At 38.0% G+C, this 18,351-nt stretch overlaps 1 protein-coding gene across 2 annotated transcripts in view; it reads right to left on the bottom strand.

Moving 5' to 3' along the window:
- The window catches only part of Ar (androgen receptor), a 174,023-nt gene that overhangs the window by 52,972 nt on the left and 102,700 nt on the right, over positions 1 to 18,351 (bottom strand). The window lies entirely within an intron of this gene.

Genomic DNA, 18,351 nt, shown 5'->3' with positions numbered 1-18,351 from the left:
TTTTGAAAAAAAACATTAGGTCATTAACTTCTGCTACTAGCAACAAGAATGTTAAACATTCACACTACTACAAAGGGGGATCCTTTAGAAAGTGACGTCCTTTTACTAGGTACATGTTTATATTATTGGCATTTCCCAGTGATTGCATAAGAACATAGTGATTTGTTAAAAACCAAGCATGAAGACTTACCAAGTAAAGACTAGTCCAAATTGACATGTTTAAAAGTGAGTCTTTTTTTTTTTGTGGAGCTGAGGATCGAACCCAGGGCCTTGTGCTTCCTAGGCAAGCGCTCTACCACTGAGCTAAATCCCCAACCCCAAGTGAGTCATTTTTTAAGAAGGCATCCAATACACAAATAAAGCTCCTCCTTTTTCTAGCTGAGTTTCTAAGGAACAGAATTCCAATTTTATTTTCTATAGTGTATTTCTACATAACTTGTTCTCTCTCACTAACATACTAATGGAAAAATTTAAGAATGAGCTAATTAATATTGTATTCTGATAACCTAGAGAATGTTATCAATATTTATATACTAAAGATAGAGATGGAGAATGTTAGAGAATGTGATCTTGTAAGAAAAATAATCAGACCAGTTGTGCCTGCTTCCAAGAGTTCACCAAGATGGTATCTGTTGATTGTGGTATTCTCTTCTCTCAGAGGAGGAGGGAATAGAGCAATGGTTCTTAACCTTCCTAAAGCTGTGACCCTTTAATACATTTCCTCATGTTGTGGTGATCTTCAACCATAAATTTATTTTCCTTGCTACTTCATAACTATAATTATGCCACTGTTAATAATAATGTAAATATCCAATATGCAGGATGGTCTTGGGTAGTCCCTGTGAAAAGGTCATTTGACCCCCTACTGGTTGAAAACTGCTTGTGTGGAGAGTATCATTTGACCTTGCATACAATTGTGTCATAAATGCATGACCCCTTAGGGTGTTGACAACTGCTAGATAATATAGGCTGGATAAGGTTAAATGAAATGGTAATGATTGGCACCATCTATGTTGCTATGGGAGCAATAATGCATGCTGAGTGAAGACTTTCCACTGAAGAAGATTTGAGTTTCACTGTGTTCCTGTAAGTGACTCCCATGCTCTCTAGGTAAGCCCGATGAACTCACTGGTTACCTAAGATGAACATGGGTGGAATTATACTTTGGTCTGTTGGACTTATATGAGGAGGAAGTGGAAACAGTTTCTGTCTCACAAACTGGGATAAAAGTAGGTTGTGGCATTAAGAAATAGAGTAAAGACAAAAGAAATCTCAATGAAAAGGAAATCTTGAAAATCCTTTGCAAACTCAGTCCTTTTCTGTGTTAACAAAATCAGTCCTATTTTTCCATGTTGTAATTTTCATTTCTCTAGTAGATTTCAGGCTCTACACAGAGTAGCAGACTTGCATGTTTGGAAACTACAGTCTCCAACATACCAATGATGCCAACCACTTGATAAACATAGCCTTCTGTCTGTCTCCAAAACGTAACACATGCTTGCCATTCCTAAGAGCCTGCCCTTCTGTGGCAGGGCCCCTGTCCCACAGGGGTAGTCATGATACAGTCTGATGACTGGCATGAACTGATTTGGACATGCTGACTCTGCCATACTGTTCTCAATTCTCTTGCTTCTACTCTTTTTTCTAATATTCAAACTTCCCATTATGTTCTGATATCCCAATGTAGATTACCTCGGCCAGAATGAACCTCGGGGCTTGATCACTCTGAGGCTAACTGAAAAAACAAACACCAAAACCCAAAAACCAACCTAACTCTTGTTTATTGAGAACACAGTTATCTGTTTTGTTTAAGGCAAATCACATTGTTTCTGCTACGCTCACAAACAAGCATAAAATTCTCAAGTTAAAACACATCCATCTCTCTCCATAAACCTTTCCTTTAATTCCTTCTTCTTGTACTCTTTTATCAAGTGCTCAGAGTTTCCATTATACTCCAGGCTCCAGAGGTTTCCACTTTGATGTTCTACTTATACCTCCCCATTCCTCATAAACATCTTCTACTCAGAACCTGTTTTAAACTCCATTCATGCCTTCCAAATTTGGAGACTCTCCTCCAGTGTCTAAATATCCAGTTTCTGATATTATTTATTAATGAATGTGTCCCAAGAGGTAAAGCTTTCCTAAATAACTCTACAAGTGATAGGAGTCTCAGAAACAGACAAATCATGGGTATCAAGTAATTTCAAGAATTTTCTAATTCTTTCATTCTTTTCTAATTCCTAAATCATAATATCTGATTATATACTTCCACCTCTAATCCTGCTTTTTAAAACAGTTGTCTGTTTTAAATATGATCCTGAATTTCCACTAGAAGAAATGAATTCAAAGGAAATGTTGAAAAAGAAAAATTGAGCATATATCAATATAACCTAAGTTCATGGAGAAAAGTCGATTCCCTGAGAATAAAGTCATGAGTAAAGCAAAACAAAGCAATAATTGTAGAAAATATGCTTGTGTGAGGGACAGATGAAGAGGAAATGAAGACAATTTTTGTTAGCTGTGCTACAGTGGTAGAAAGTGTAAATTTCATTTACTTAATATAGAAAAGTGAAGCTCACTGAGCCCAGTGCACTCAAGAGTTTGTGATGCATTTGAAAGAAAATCATGATTTCAGAAAAGTGAACATTCTACCATACAGCTCAGACTAGTGGAGAGGAAGGATCAGCAAGGACATCACTAAAAGATTAACGCAGGAAGTGGTAAAAACCACAAGAGAGACACACCCATATGTGAATATTAAAGAGTGCATGGTAGCTTTCAATGAGGTACAGCATTTTTGAAAAAGGTCTTGAGTGGGGCCTGGAAGAGTAACGGTACCTAATGAAATAGACATGGGGGAAAACACTTGAGGCAGGAGAGGTAGCTTGAGTACAGGTAAGGAATAGGAACATATGGGCATGCATTGGGATAAAGGTATAGTTTAACTATCTTTTACAGTTATCCCTTGCAATATCCTGGCAATCACAGGCAGGAAAAACATACTGAACATCAATTTAGAGTTAGATTAAAAAGAAGAACTATCAAATAAAATGAAATAAAATTGAAAAATGCTATCTCTTTGGGTTTTGATGTAAATTATTTGCTCTATAGCTTTATAACACTTTTTCTTTGGGGCCTCTGATATAAATCAGTTGTTATACTTATATCTCTAAGTAAAATTATTACAGTGGTGATAATCTTAGAGATATTTGTGAGGAGGACTCTGTATCATTCATTATTGAGTTCTCACTATCAGGCAGAATGCCTGGAATATAATTGCTTCACCATTTGCTGTCTGCTGCTCTCACTGAACTGAAACCACACTTTAGCCATCTTTCTCCAGCATCCATCACAAGGCCTGCCATATAACAGGTGCATCATGCCTGCTGGAATTCCATGAATTGGGTGCCTTCCTGGACCCTTAGTCCTCTGTGACTCCATTTTCTCATTTATAAAATAGAGTGGTAACAGTACTATCCCCTGGGACTGTTGTGAGTATTAAGTAAACTGTTAGTACAGTGCCTAATAGAGAAAAAAATCCAATAATTTTAAGTTTTGTAATTAATATCATTGTGGCTTGCTATTAAAGTTTACAGATCTTCTGATGAGTCTCATTCAGAGTTATCTCTGGTTCTGGGGAAAAGGGGGCATATACTTCTCTCTCTCATGCCCCATACCTGTGCTTGATAGTTAATTTGACACATGCTAAAGTCATCTGAGATGAGGGAACCTCAATTGAGAAAATACCTCCCTAAGATCATGCTGTAGACAAGGCTATAGAGTATTTTCTTATCTAGTGATGGATGGGGTTGAGGGACAGGCCATTGTGGGTGGTGCCATCCCTGGACTAGTGGTCCTGGGTTCTATAAAAGAGCAGGCTGAGTAAGCCATGAGGAGTAAGTTAGTAAGAAGCACCTCTCAATGGCCTCTGCATCGTTCCTGCCTCCAGTTTCCTGCCCTGTTTGAGTTCCTGTCCTGACTTCCATTTTGTGGTGAACAGCAGTGTAGAAGTACAACCCAAATAAACCCTTTCTTCCCCAATTTGCATTGGTCATAGTGTGTTTCATCACAGCAATAGTATATCTATATTAGATACCACATAATATTGTCTTTGCAGTGGTTAGATGCTTTGTGAAATGTTAAATCTGCAGCAAAGTTTGGAAAATATATCTAAATAGACCAGAAATACCCTAAGAATGGAGTTGGTTTACATTCATCTCTAGGCCTACACAGGACATAAACAATACATGCTTGATGAAAACAAAACAAAAGAAAAAAAGAGAGTGAAATCTATTCACCTCTGCCCAGTCTTTTCTGACATGGGACTCTAAGATGCCCAGCATCTGGAGTTCCATTTAGATGGAGCCAAGGGCTTAGATGCCAGAAAGCTCTATGCTGCCTAATTTTTCATAGCCTTCAGCCTACCTCCTTAGTTATTGATACATTTAAATAGACTCACCTATAAATCAGGTCATGTCTGAAGTTGATTGCTATCTATGTAAAGAGCAACATGTGAGTTATTTAATTCATACTAATATCTCTACAGTGATATCATTGGAGACCTAGGAAATGATTTGATAACAGACTGATTTCTCCTTCTTATACTAGGAGACATTGCTAACAGATTGGTTCAGTTTACTTTAAAAATTCTGGCACTCTGCTAGGAGATTTCACCTTATTGTATATTGTCCTTGTAACTTCTCTGGAGTTGATCACCATTGTTCCCATTTTACAGGGGAAAAATTACATCATAGAATGGGGGAGATATTCTCCTGTAATCCTGAGCAGTGTCATGAAGCCACAGTTCCTAGTCAGCCATTCCACCATAAGAGTAATCTACTGATATTCTACAGTGGCCTACATTGGTAAATTTTGATATTTGGAAGGTTGGGGGTATAAAATGCCCTTTAAAATTATCATAAATCATATGACATTGGCATTAATTTCAGATTAAATCTTTTAGTCACATATCCAGGGGGTTCCCAAGTAGTTGAACATTGTAACATTTACATAGGGCTCAGAAGTTTGGCAATAAAATCATTCCACATTTCCAAAGCATTTGTTTCTTACATTTTCTTTGTGCCTATAGAATAAAAATCTATGTTGTTGTTTGTTTTTGCTCTTTTGGGGGGCCTGACATCCACCTCCCAAATCACATATGGAAGCTTATTCTTAATTATAAATGCCCAGCCTTAGCTTGGCTTGTTCCTAGCCAGCTTTTCTTAAATTATCACATTGATCTTTTGCCCCTGGGCTTTTCTTTTTCTATTCCTGTATACAGTTCTTTATTTTTTATTCTGTGGCTTGCTATGTAGCTGCTTGGCTGGCCCCTGATGTCCTTCTCCTTCTCTGGCTCTTTTTTTCCTCCAGATTTCTCCTCCTATTTATTCTCTCTGTCTGCCAGTCCCGCTTATTCTTTCTTCTGCCTTGCTATTGGCCATTCAGCTCTTTGTTAGACCATCAGGTGTTTTAGACAGGCACAGTAATATAGCTTCACAGAGTTAAACAAATGCACCATAAACAAAAGTACCACACCTTAAAATGATATTCCCAACAAATCTTTTGATAAATTTTCTGCCCAATTCTTGTCAAACTACAAAGGCAACGAAGATAACCTTTTAAAATGATATGATCTATAGAGGAATCTCTGGAGAGTCAAGGAATCTACACAGGATGATATGGGAGAAGAGACCACGCAGAATGTTAGAGGGTTTTAGTCATAAGTAGCACACACACAGGGTCAATCCTATTTGTTAATTTTGAATTTTTTCCTTGTGTTGAAAATATATTTGGGGGTTGGGGATTTAGCTCAGTGGTAGAGAACTTGCCTAGCAAGAGCAAAGCCCTGGGTTCGATCCTCAGGTCCAAAAAAAATTTTTTTTCCTCACATAATTTATCCTGATTACAATTTTTTAATTTTTAAAATTAGCATGTAGGTATTAAATACTAATATGACATTTTTGAACAAAGTGAATTTTAGTAGAACCTCTTTTCCCCTCATGTCTACTACTCCTTGCTATTTTTAATCCTCACTTGTAGCCTCTTCTGCAGTCTCTTTTCCTCTTTCTTGTGTCATGTGTCCCTTTGCTTATCTCCCTAAAAAAACCTGGAGAGCAAGATATAAAGCTAATCAATGGTAACTGTATGAATTGTGGTATATCACTAGAGATTCATTTTAAATGTAGTAGAGACATAGACTATATCAAGCATTATCCTTTTTGAAAGAAATGTGCTCATCATGCTTAAAAGGCCAACAAAACAATATTGCTGTAACTAAACCATGTACCTTCAAGAGATCTAAAGCATTAGGAATGAAAGAGATGGCACTTCAGATAAAAGATAATTTGGCTTACTTTAAAAAAAATACTCATCTGGCTTCAGGAAAAGAAGCCTTAAAATTATTTGCACAGGTGCTGGCTCAGATTTCTATTGAATCTGGCCTCAGACATGCCTCTTACTGGACAAGGGAAATGAATGGCTAACTAATATGTAGGATAATTTATGACCTTTGTTAGCTTTTCTCCTGGCCTGTAGTTTGAAACTTAGATATTCTGGGGAGTCCAGACTTATCCTGCCAGGGTCAAAGATATACAGAGAGTACAAATACCTTAAAGTCAAAAGTCTGGGAACTTGCAGATGTTGGAGAGTGTTACTTATAAAGTCCTGGGAACCAAAGAATGAAGGCAAAGAGACTGATCTTAGTGTTTCTACTACAGATGCTAGTGGCTTCTCTGGTCACTAATTAAGCAACACAGAAGACAAGTAGTTGTCTGGGAATTTTACACATTCTCCATTTCCTTTACCCAAAGGATTACCACTGCTACCACATTCTACCTTTGTTTCCTGTCTAGCCTAGGAAGACCTTAAGTGTCCGTAACTTAATGATTGATATTTAATTCTACAAGAAGGAACTAAAACTTACTGGGAAATAGAAACTGTAGTTACACATTATTTGATTCTTATAATAGCCTCATGGGATATTATTTTCTTCACAGAGGCACAGAGATATGAAGCAATTTCTTCAAGGCCACATATTTATTCCAATTTAAAGCTAAAAATTGAACTCAGTCTGCCTACTTTCCAAGGATGCTTCAGGCAAAGAACATCACTGGACATGGACACATTTGAGACAGCTATGTACATTTTAAATAATAGTTTTTAAAATTACTGTTTTAAAAATAAATTCATATATATTAAAATATTTAAGATCATTCAGTATAACCATTTATTTGTCAGATGAGGGTATTGATGTGGAAAGAGAAAACAAATTACACTTAAGGCCACATGTAAGTTCGTGGTAGAGCCAGAACCCCATCTGGTTCTTTTACATCGCATTTTTTTCTCTACCTAGATAGGAGCCTGTTTCCGAAAAGCCCAGAGACTAAACTGGGGCAGCTATGCAGAAGGAGCCAGGCACAAAAGGTCAACTGAAAACTTCTCAAGAACCTTGCTGCAGCTGGTGAGATTCCACAGGATGACCTCCAGACTCAATATTCCTCCAAACAAGCCTTGCCCTCATATAACACCATATTTTTAGTTCAGTATTTCCCATCCTTCTGAAGTTATTTTACTACCTTATTGTACCTGGACAAGTCTTATGAATCATTTTAAGGACCTAGATCAATTGTTACCTCCCTTGTGACATCTGAAATTCTACAAACAAAATTAACACTTTTTCATGTTCTGTCTACACAAATAATTTTATACTTAATTCTAGGGCAGGCCTGATCTCACTGTTGTAATGATAAATATATGACATGTTCACCTCACAGTCACTAACTATGATTCTGGACAACTTACTTAACTCTTCTGTGCCTTCGCTCCCTAGGCTTTAAATTGGGAGCATTAACAATACTATAGTGTTGTTGTCTGCAGATCATCTAATGTATTGAGTACCCAATAAATAGTCTGTGTCTTTATCTTGTGTCTCTTATACTCGTGCCCTATATATCCCCAACTACAGAAGGATCAACTCCCGGGTTGGGGATTTAGCTCAGTGGTAGAGTGCTTGCCTAGCAAGCGCAAGGCCCGGGGTTCCTCAGCTCAAAAAAAAAAAAGAAGGATCAACTCCTGAATAAACGAACATGGCAAAAAAAAAAAAAAAACAAACAGTCATCAAAGTCATCAAATAGCTATGTTGGATTTCATTGTTGTTAGGATACTACCTTATGTGTTTATAAAGTCCTTATTAAAAACTAGACTAGGATTCTGAAATCTTCTCTGGGTTGTACATCCTCTGAGAATCATATGAAAGCATTGAAATTTCTCCCTAAAAAGTTCATATATCCACACAGAAGATCTACTATAATTGCCAGCCATGTCAAAAGACACCTTACAAAGCCCTCCTGCCATCGGCCATCATCACCATCACTCATTTTCTTGTCATGTAAGAATGCCTACAATTACAGAAGATGCTTTCAAAAGATGGTGGATTTAGCCAACACCAATTGGACTCCAATGTTTTTGTTTGTTTAGGAGAAAGAAAGAACATGAAGTTGGGTGAGTAGAGCCATGTGGAAGGATCTGGGAGGAGGTGAGGGAGGGAAAATAATATGTACAAAATATACTGCATGAAATTCTTAGAGAATAAATAAAAACATAGAAAGATGGTTGAAGCAGACAGAGGGTGCTAACAGATACCAAATGCCTTCCAGGAGCTAGAAGCTATGCTGAATGCTTTTTAGGCTGCCTCACATAGTTCCTAGGCATTCCAAGGTAACAATCTCCGTATCTCTGCTGAGCAGCTGTGAGACAGGAGAACATCTCAATCAAGAAACATCAGTGCCATTAATTATATGTTAAAAAAAAACCTGAAAAATTCACGTGCTCTTTGTAGATCTTAGTTTTCTCTTCCACATAACAGTGCAATAGTTTGACTAGATTACGTTTATTTATAAGTTCATTTTCTTCAAGTCTAATAGGATAGCACTACAAACCTTTTAAAAATTATCTTTTTTTTTTTCTGGAGCTGAGGACCGAACCCAGGGCCTTGGGCTTGCTAGGCAAGCGCTCTACCACTGAGCTAAATCCCCAACCCAAGAATTATCTTAAAACAATAACAACAACAACAACAACAACAACAACAACAACAACAAACTTGAGGCTAAATCAATTGACCTGAAGATAAATGAGCCAGTTTGTGATCTGTAGGAATGTGCTTGTCTAACTTAGGAAACTGTTAAATGTTCCCAGTTTGAAGGCTCCTCATCCACATACCACAGTGAAACCAAGGTCCATTCACACGATGACATATCCCAAGAGATGAAGGAAGAATAGAATTTTAAAAGTATGAGAATGAAAAAAAATCAATACTTTATCCATGTTTTTTTTTAGCTTCCTAAAAGAAAATGTTCTGTGTTTCCTGACATAAATTAGGAGGAAAATGGATTTCTCTTGTTCTTTGCCCAGTGGAAAATTCAACAGTGTGTTCCTCTGGGACAGCTCAGAGGAAAGGGCCAAGGACCCGTGTGTCTATTATATACATACATCCTGTCTCTGAGCTCTCCTCTTAGCTATGTAATGAAGATCAAAAATTCACATGAGCACAGATGGTAAACTGTGCTTCCTATTTTGTGGTTGTATGATAAGAATGACTTAACATTTACGCAGTTTGGTTTCATCAGAAGCAGAACTCTAACTTCTGAAGGGTATGAGATGGTAGAAAGATGATGGTCCATATGTCCCTTCTAATGAAGAGAATTGCTGATGATATATCAGCTGCTTTAGCATTGGGGCACTTTCTTAGGAAAGCAATCTTCCTTGTGATACCCATACTACTTAGTGGCTCTTTGTTTTCCCTCCACAATAGTCTTGTCTTTTCTAACTTCTTTCAGTTTTACTAGATTATCTTATTCTTTCTCACTGTCGTGTTGCTTGCTTTCTTAGACATAACATTACTTTCTGCATTGGTTCAATATATTTCAGTGTCTGTGAGGGAGGTTTTGTTGTGTTAAAATGAATGTTGACTTTGGCCTAGGAAGACCAAGATTCAAATTCCAGCTCCTCAAATGAAGAAAACAGGCTTTATGGATTGAGTATTCAAACCTTTTACATATATACAGCAAGTATTTTGCAAACACTTACTGACTGTATGCCTGAGTAGTTTTAGAACTGGGCCTACTCTTATGAGGTGTTCCGTAGAGACAGACACTAGTTTAGACAGGAGTTCCTAAGATTTCACTAGAGGGCCTCAGTAATCACAGCACAGATGGAAAGGAAAGGATGAGAAATCTATTCCTTGTCCACTTTAGAAAGAATTCTATTCTTCTCCCAGTTCTCTGCTTAGTGTTTTGCTAAATAGGCTAGGTTGATCTGAAACTTAACATGTAACCCACACCAGGCTGCTTGAACTTGTGGGAACCTTCCTGTCTCTGCCTCCTGCAAAGTGGGATCATAGGCACGAGCCATGACCACAACTAGCTCATCCATTCCTAAGTTTGGTTCTTTTTTTTTTTCATAGATTTTCACTTAACAAGTTCACCTGTCTCTTTGTTAGGCTTAAAACACATTTCTAAAAATGGACAGAGAGGGAACATGAACACCCAAATAACTGGCTTCAAAATGTTCACATATATTCATTATCACAAAGTCATAATGACTTTTTGCAGAGGCTAGTTATCTAAAGGTCAGTATGTTTCTTGTTATAGGACTAGATCTCAAAGAAGACAGACATAACTAACATGCTATGTCTGAAGAGACACACACCTTGCAATGGAAACCAGCTATGAAAATGAACCACATGAAGTTTGATAATCACCATGAGATCCTCCTAAGGGATTTAACAAACTTATGTCTATAGCATATGCATAAGCACATAAAAGATGACAAAGGATGAGGGAATTAGATATGAGAGAAGGAGGTAATAGACACAAGGAATCTTACTTTAGCAATGTCATCTAAACACTACAGATATTTAAATAATGGTATAAATGCTATGGCAATTTCTTGTTAATAACTGCTAAAAATGAACATTCTGTAACTAGGCAGACATAGGCTACTACAGAGCATCAGTGGCAAATTCTTTGCTTGGCTCATAAATTTGGCACTGACAGAGACTTAGTAGGAACTGAGTAGCAGAGCGACATTATTTACTCTGTAAACCTGTAGTTTAGTCTTATGATTGGGAAACTCAGAACTAAGCCAGAAGATTTGTGAAGTCAGGCCATCATAGAATATTATATGACAGATTCATAAGTCAGATGGCCACTCATGCTCTACTTTTGTGAGTTAGTTTTTCAGCCATATTATTTAGTACCAGATAATTCACAAAGCCCTTTCTGTGAACCATTTGGGGAATATACTGAAACACACACACACACACACACACACACACACACACACACACAAACACGCACATGTATATATGTCTTGCTCATGTTACATACTCACACATACTCACACATATATATTTATATTTCATAGTTATTCAAAAGATTATGAAAGTTTAGACAAATGTGTAAAAATTTTCATTTTTTCTTCTGAGTAGCATTTAGGATAAAGTGAGCTAACAGCTCATTAAAAAATCCCCTCTTCTAGAATTTCAAACTTTATTTTTCTCCTGTTTAGTAATATAGTATAAGAAGCCACCATACTAAGTATTCTATACAATTTTGCCAACTGGGAGTAACTTTTAAAAGATAATGTACTTTGGATTGTTACATAGGAGGCTAGAAATGTGTCAATTTCTTTTGCATATTTGCAAGTTCAAGAGAGACCAGGAGAAGTAAGAGTCAACAAGTTGCAGTCCACAAGCCAAATCCAGGGTAAAAGTTGAGAATCTCCCTTTTACTGGTTTAAAAACACCAAAAGAAAAATAATACTTAATGGCATGTGAAAATTAAATGAAGTTCAAATTTTAGTGCCCATAAAGTTTTATTGGAATCCAGCTATACCCATTAGTTTGTGTAAGGTCTACAAAGGCAATGCTGAATAGTTGAGATGGAGGCCATGTTACCTGCAAGGTTTAAACTATTTATTACCTGTCCTTTTATATGAAAAGTTTATCTGCCTCTCATCTAATGTCTGGCAGTAACATTTAAGAAAAGGAGAAATAAAACGAGAAGCAGAGCTTTGTAGGAAGATTTCTGGGACACACAAAGCCAGAATCAGTCACACTTTTTTCACCTGCAATACCTGATCAAGTCTTTGATACAAACTGATGTTTCTAGCTGAATTAATTTGCCCATGGGAAAGATTACTCAGAGTCAGGGAGTGAAGTAGACGGTATCATACACTTGCTGTAAAACTCCAAATGAAGTAACATTCAATTCCACATGAGTTGAGGTGGGAAAGTGGATTTAAAGGACAGAACGAGTTCAATAAAGGTTCACTTACATTTCTTCTCTCACAAAAACCTGGGGCAAGAGAGAAAATCAAAGCCATACTTATATAAAATTTGCCAAGGAAACTAAATTGGGACCTATTGTAAACAGCAGTGAGGATGGTGTAATTCCTTGAGTTCAGAATGTAAACTCCAGTTTCAGTTTTATGATGTGTACCAAACAGTGCTCCATGTGTACAAAACAAATGGATGTGCAGTCTCAAATGTTTTACTAGAAAATGTCTGAAAAATAGTAAATTCCCAAGTACATAATGTGCATAATGAATTAATTAACCCTCTTTGAAACATGATAATAGAGATAGGGATTCATATCCTGACTTTCCACATGAGAAAATGGAAAAGAAAGTTAGTCAGCCATGGTCACATAGGGGAACCTCTGTCCTGGATATTAACCCAGCCTTTCCACAGGCACTCTCTCAGCTCTTTCTGGCCCTGTTTGAGGACTGAGTTTTTATTGAACCGGGTCTAGAGTTTACCATCTGCTAGAAAGTCAAACTCCAAGCACATACAGGTATAAAATGCATCTGTGTTTGCTGAAACAATAGTGATATTTATAAATTGTAGAGTTGTCACAAAATTCTAAGCTGGGAAGACATTGATTTATTGAAAAACTTATTTATTCTTACTTATGTATATGTATGTATGTGGGGGTAGTTATACATGAGTGAAGGTAGCCATGGAGTCCAGAAGAAGGTACTGGAGCTCCCAGAGCTGGAGTTACAGGCAGGAGTGAGCCACCAGACATGTGCGCTGGGAACTTAATTCATGTCTTTGGCAAAAGAAATACAATCTCTTATCAACTGAGTCATGCTTTCAGCCCCTGGCAGGGCATTTCTACAAACAGAAAACTAAAGCCCCAAAGGGGGAATTTCTTATTTAAGGCTATACAACTAAGTCTTTTGAACCCCATATAAAAGCACAAGCTTTCTTTGACTTCCTGGTCTTTTAAATATTCAACATGCCTTCACTTTCACTTTCACAGTTAGCTTATCCACCGACACATTTTCTTTTCATGCCTATTTCAAACTCACAGACCATCGCCAAACATACCCACTCCCACTTTCAAACCCACATGACCTCTACTGTTTCACTGTTTTCCTTAATTAGTCATTGGTGATTTTACATTTAGGGTCTATTATTTTATTTTTGGAATTTTTTATTCATTATACATACCAATCACAGATCCCCCTCTCTTCCATCCTCCTGCATTCCCATCCTTCTCCCATCCCCCCATTTCCTTCCCCAACAAGGCAAGGCCTCCCACAGGGAATCAGCAAAGCTTGCTACATTTAGTTGAGGCAAGTCCAAGCCCCTCCCCCTGCCTCAAGGCTGTGTAAGGTGTCCCACCATAAGTAGTGGGATCCAAAAACCCAGCTCATGCACCAGTGATGGATCCTGATTCTCCTGCCAGGGGGGCCCTTAAACAGATTAAGCTACACAACTTACTTATGCAGAGGGCCTAGTCCAGTCCCATGGAGGTTCCACAGCTGTTGGTCTAAATTTCATGAGTTCCCACTAGTTTGGTTTGGTTGTCTCTGTAGGATTCCCCATTATGATCTTGATGTCCCTTGCTCATAGAATCCCTCTTCTCTCTCTGCAACTGGACAGGGTCTATACTTTCAAGACTATATAGAGCCTTCCCTGCATAGCCTGATTTTCATTTACCCCTCAGTATTAACAGCAATGAAAAAATGTGGGGTTCTCCCTTCTCTTCCTTTCCAACAAGAAAACCTGGCCAGATTACAATCAACTCTGTTGAGATCCCTCTACCAGTGACAGCTTTAAAAAGTTATACTTTATGAAGCTCCAAAGCTAGAAATGAATTTTTGTCTGACATGCCAGGCTTTTAACTCTTGTACCTGTGCCCAATCCAGGGATCTTTGAAAAATGAGTTAACTGACAATGAATGAGGAAGAGAAATATTTATGACCTTACTCTTACCAAGGCAGGTAGAATTCCATATTTCAACATCTTCACATAGGCAGTATAGATACATATTAAAATATTGAAAAATCAATAAATGTTCTTTTGGGTTGATAATATAGTCCCCTGCATTCCAATAGAGCTAATGATCCTAGTAAACTCAAAGCCACCTATCTTATCCAGGCAAGAAAAGAAATAACAACAAAGATAATTATTATTAGTAGTATCCTTTTGAAATAGGGCCTTATTAGGTATTCTTGGCTGGCCTAGAACTCACTGTACAGACCAAGCTGGCCTCAAGCTTACAAATGCACTAGCCTCAGCCTCCTGAGTGCTGTGATAGTAATAATTTTGTCATTTTGTTTACCTATAACATACTTTTCTAGTATCTTTCAACTGAAACCTGGGGCCCACATTCCAAAGTATTCAAATAGCTTAGATAATGTACATTCCACGGCTCTGTAAGACATCCGAAGGTGCCATAGACTAAAAATCCTCAGTCTAGGCATGAGAACCCTCCCTTAGAGTTGTTTGTCAGAAGAATTGAAAAGATTCTTAAAATAATACAGGCTATTGTCATCGCCCTTGGCTCCCTCCCCAAAGCTGAAAGTAGGTCCCTATTGCTAAAGACACTACATACACAGGACAGAGGACTTGGAAGAATTGAATTGGTAGTGACCTGAAAGCCTCTTCCTTGAGAAGTACTTCTCAGAGTATCCAAAGGAGCTAGCTATGTCAAGGGAGGAAAGCAAACAATAGTCCTCTCCAGCTGTAAAGATTTTGAATGACAACAATGACCGAAACAGAAAGATATCCTCAAGGGTGCAATGATGACATATATCTTGGGAGGGGGTAATCAATAGCCACCAAACTGGACTTAAGGTACCCTTAGTAAGAGGGAATTTATGCCTGGTACTGCAAATCTGTGGCTGGTGAGGTTATGGACCCTAGAGGTGAACCTACTACTTTGATGAACTATTATAATTTCTAATTGCATTCTAAATACATTTTAACCCATTGATTAGTGTAACTATCACTCCTCATTAAAAAAAGGCCTCCTTAGCTCAGTGGTAGAGTACTTGCTTTGCAAGCACAAGGCCCTGGGTTTGGTCCCCAGCTTAAAAAAAAAAAAAAAAAAAGCCTCTTTTGTAGTAGAGTGAGATCATTACAGAAAGTCACTACTGGTCAAAATGCAGAGAGCAACTGACCTTTGCATACCCAGCCCCAATTGACACATCTACAACATAGCTCTTGTACAGAAGAAGAGGGAGTACAAAAAAAGTAAAAGCTATATGGGCAAGACATCTTCTGTGAGATAATATCTTCTGTATTTGACAGGGAAGTTACATGCATGAAATCTCAACAATAAACTGGTTGCTTAGTCAAGACCAGCACAATGGCAACACCAGGTCAGTGCGGATTGGATAAATCTCACAAAGCCACACCACTAGATAAATTAATGGCTACTGAGATAGAAAGATTCAATTTTCTCTGGGACTAGCTTCCTAATAGGTTATCCAATCTCAAGTGGTTAGCTGTAAACACATATATAAATGAGCAATACTAATTTAACTCAGCAAGATGTATTTATATATACATATTTATATATGTATATATATATATATATATATATATATATATATATATATATATATTAATAACAATTCAAGAGGAAAAAGTCATGAATTTGAAGAGGAGTAGCAGGAACACAAGAGGAAATGGAGTGGGGAGATAGATTATCCAACCCAAAGTGGTCATTTTTTTTTTGTATTTTTGAGACAGGGTCTCTCTCTACATAGCTTTCCTGGCTGCTCCAGAACTCACTATGTAGATCAGAATGGCTTAGAATACTCCTGCCTCTATGTCCTAAGTATTGGGATTAAACAAATGTGCCAATATACTTTATAGCCCCAAAATGGTCATTCTTAAATATATATCCATATGATCAACACTGAGTGGGGTTACACACACACATACACACACACACACGCGCACACACACACATACATAGATACATACACACACACATATATATACATATCTACATACATATACACATAAACATAGATACACATATACATACATACATATACACATATACATAGATACACACACACACACACACACACACACACACACACATACATCTATCCCTTGGTTGCCTGTATGATGACAGTATGTGTGTTTGCGTGTGTGTGTGTGTGTGTGTGTGTGTGTGTGTGTGTGTGTGTGTTTGTGTGCGCGTGCTCGCACGTGTGTTTAAACACTACAATAATTAAAAAGTTAAAAAAAAATCGACAATTGGACACCTGGAGCTCTACCTGGGGCCTGGCTGAGGATATCTGCATCCACTTTCATCAGTTATTGGATGTATAAGCGTGAATTGTGGAGCCCAAGATTGGAAAAAGCACAGGGACAAATAGCCAAATGAATGGAAGCACATGAATTATGAACCAAAGGCTGTGGAGCCCCCAGCTGGATCAGGCCCTCTGGATAAGTGAGACAATTGAATAGCTTGATCTTTTTGGGAGGCATCCAGGCTGTGGGACCAGGATCTGTCTTTAGTGCCTGAGCTGGCTGTTTGAAACCTTGGGCTTACACAGGGACACTTTGCTCAGCCTGGAAGGAGGGGACTGGACCTGCCTGTACTGAATCCACCAGGTTTAAATGAATCCCCAGGGGAGTCTTGGCCCTGGAGGAGATGGGAATGGAGGGGAGGGGCTGGGTGGGAGGTGGGGGTGGGGGCGGGAGTGGGGAGGACAGGGGAACCCATGGCTGATGTGTAAAATTAAAACACAAATATAATAATAATAATAAGAACTAGCTCCCAAATAAAGGCACAGAGATTTATTAATTACAAAAAAAAAAAAAAAAAAAAGGAAAAAAAAGTTAGCCGGGCGTTGGTGGCGCACACCTTTAATCCCAGCACTTGGGCAGGCAGAGGCAGGTGGATCTCTGTGAGTTCGACGCCAGCCTGGTCTCCAAAGCGAGTTCCAGGAAAGGCACAAAGCTACACAGAGAAACCCTGTCTCGAAAACAACAACAACAAAAAAAACAAAACAAAACAAAACAAAAAAAAGTCATGAAGTTGAAAGGGAGATTGGGAAGGAGTAGAAGAGGGGAGAGTGGGGAGTGGAAATGATGTAAACACAGTACTCATGTGTGAAATATTCCCCAAAACAGTAAAAATAAAGTAGCTAATTTGCATGGAGCATATTCTCTAGTCTGAATGCTTTTTCATGCTTAAACTTCAGATGTACAAACCATGGACTTTAAGCAATTACACTGCATTTAATTTGTGTTATGAAAAAATGGTGAAATAAACTTGTATAATATTGTGCAAGTAAAAACAAAACAAGACAAATATCCATTAGTGATCTTGATTTTATTAAATAAAATATTACTGAGTTTCAGGAACTTCCGTGACTCCAGGGTCATTTTAAGACCTTGCTGTGTTTCTCTGTTCTGAACATTGAATGATCCCCTCCAGCCCACATTGCTTGTCTTTCCTGCAGTCTAATAGTCTAGATTCTATAGGATGGTAGAGATCCTGTCATGAAGCCCTGGCAGCTGCCCTTCTGCCTTCTTTTATTTCTAAATTCTCCAGAAAACTGCCATGTAGGGTAGTATATATGGCTGAAAAAAACCTTCACTTTTACAATATAAATGATCTTTCTCCTGTTTTCTAAAAGCAATCATTTAGTCACCTAGACCCAAAGGTGGCACTGGTCATGATATAATCTATTGATTATTCATTTGCTCACTTGAACTCATTTTTCATCTGGTATGGCTACTACTCTAGTGCCAGGCCTGCTGCCAATAGTAGCTTCAGAATGCTACTCTGCTTCTTTCCCTGCAGTAAAAACAGGGTGGTCTGTGACAGGGTATTAGAAAAACAGGGGTGTTTTACTAGAGAAGCTGGAGTGATCTGAAGTCCTTGTATCATATTTTCACTTTATTTTCTGATAGCTGTTTTTTCATTAGTACAGTTAAGAAAGGAAGGCACTGCTTTAAGGCTCTTTCTAAATATCTATGCTTATGCCCTAGGACCTTGGATCTCATGTTAGTCTATCCTGAACAGCAGCAAT

Source organism: Onychomys torridus, chromosome X (assembly GCF_903995425.1).
Source record: "Onychomys torridus chromosome X, mOncTor1.1, whole genome shotgun sequence".
In the NCBI taxonomy this organism is placed as follows: Eukaryota; Metazoa; Chordata; class Mammalia; order Rodentia; family Cricetidae; genus Onychomys; species Onychomys torridus.
The sequence above is the reverse complement of the archived record's forward strand: the minus strand, read 5'-3'. Positions and strand labels throughout refer to the sequence as shown.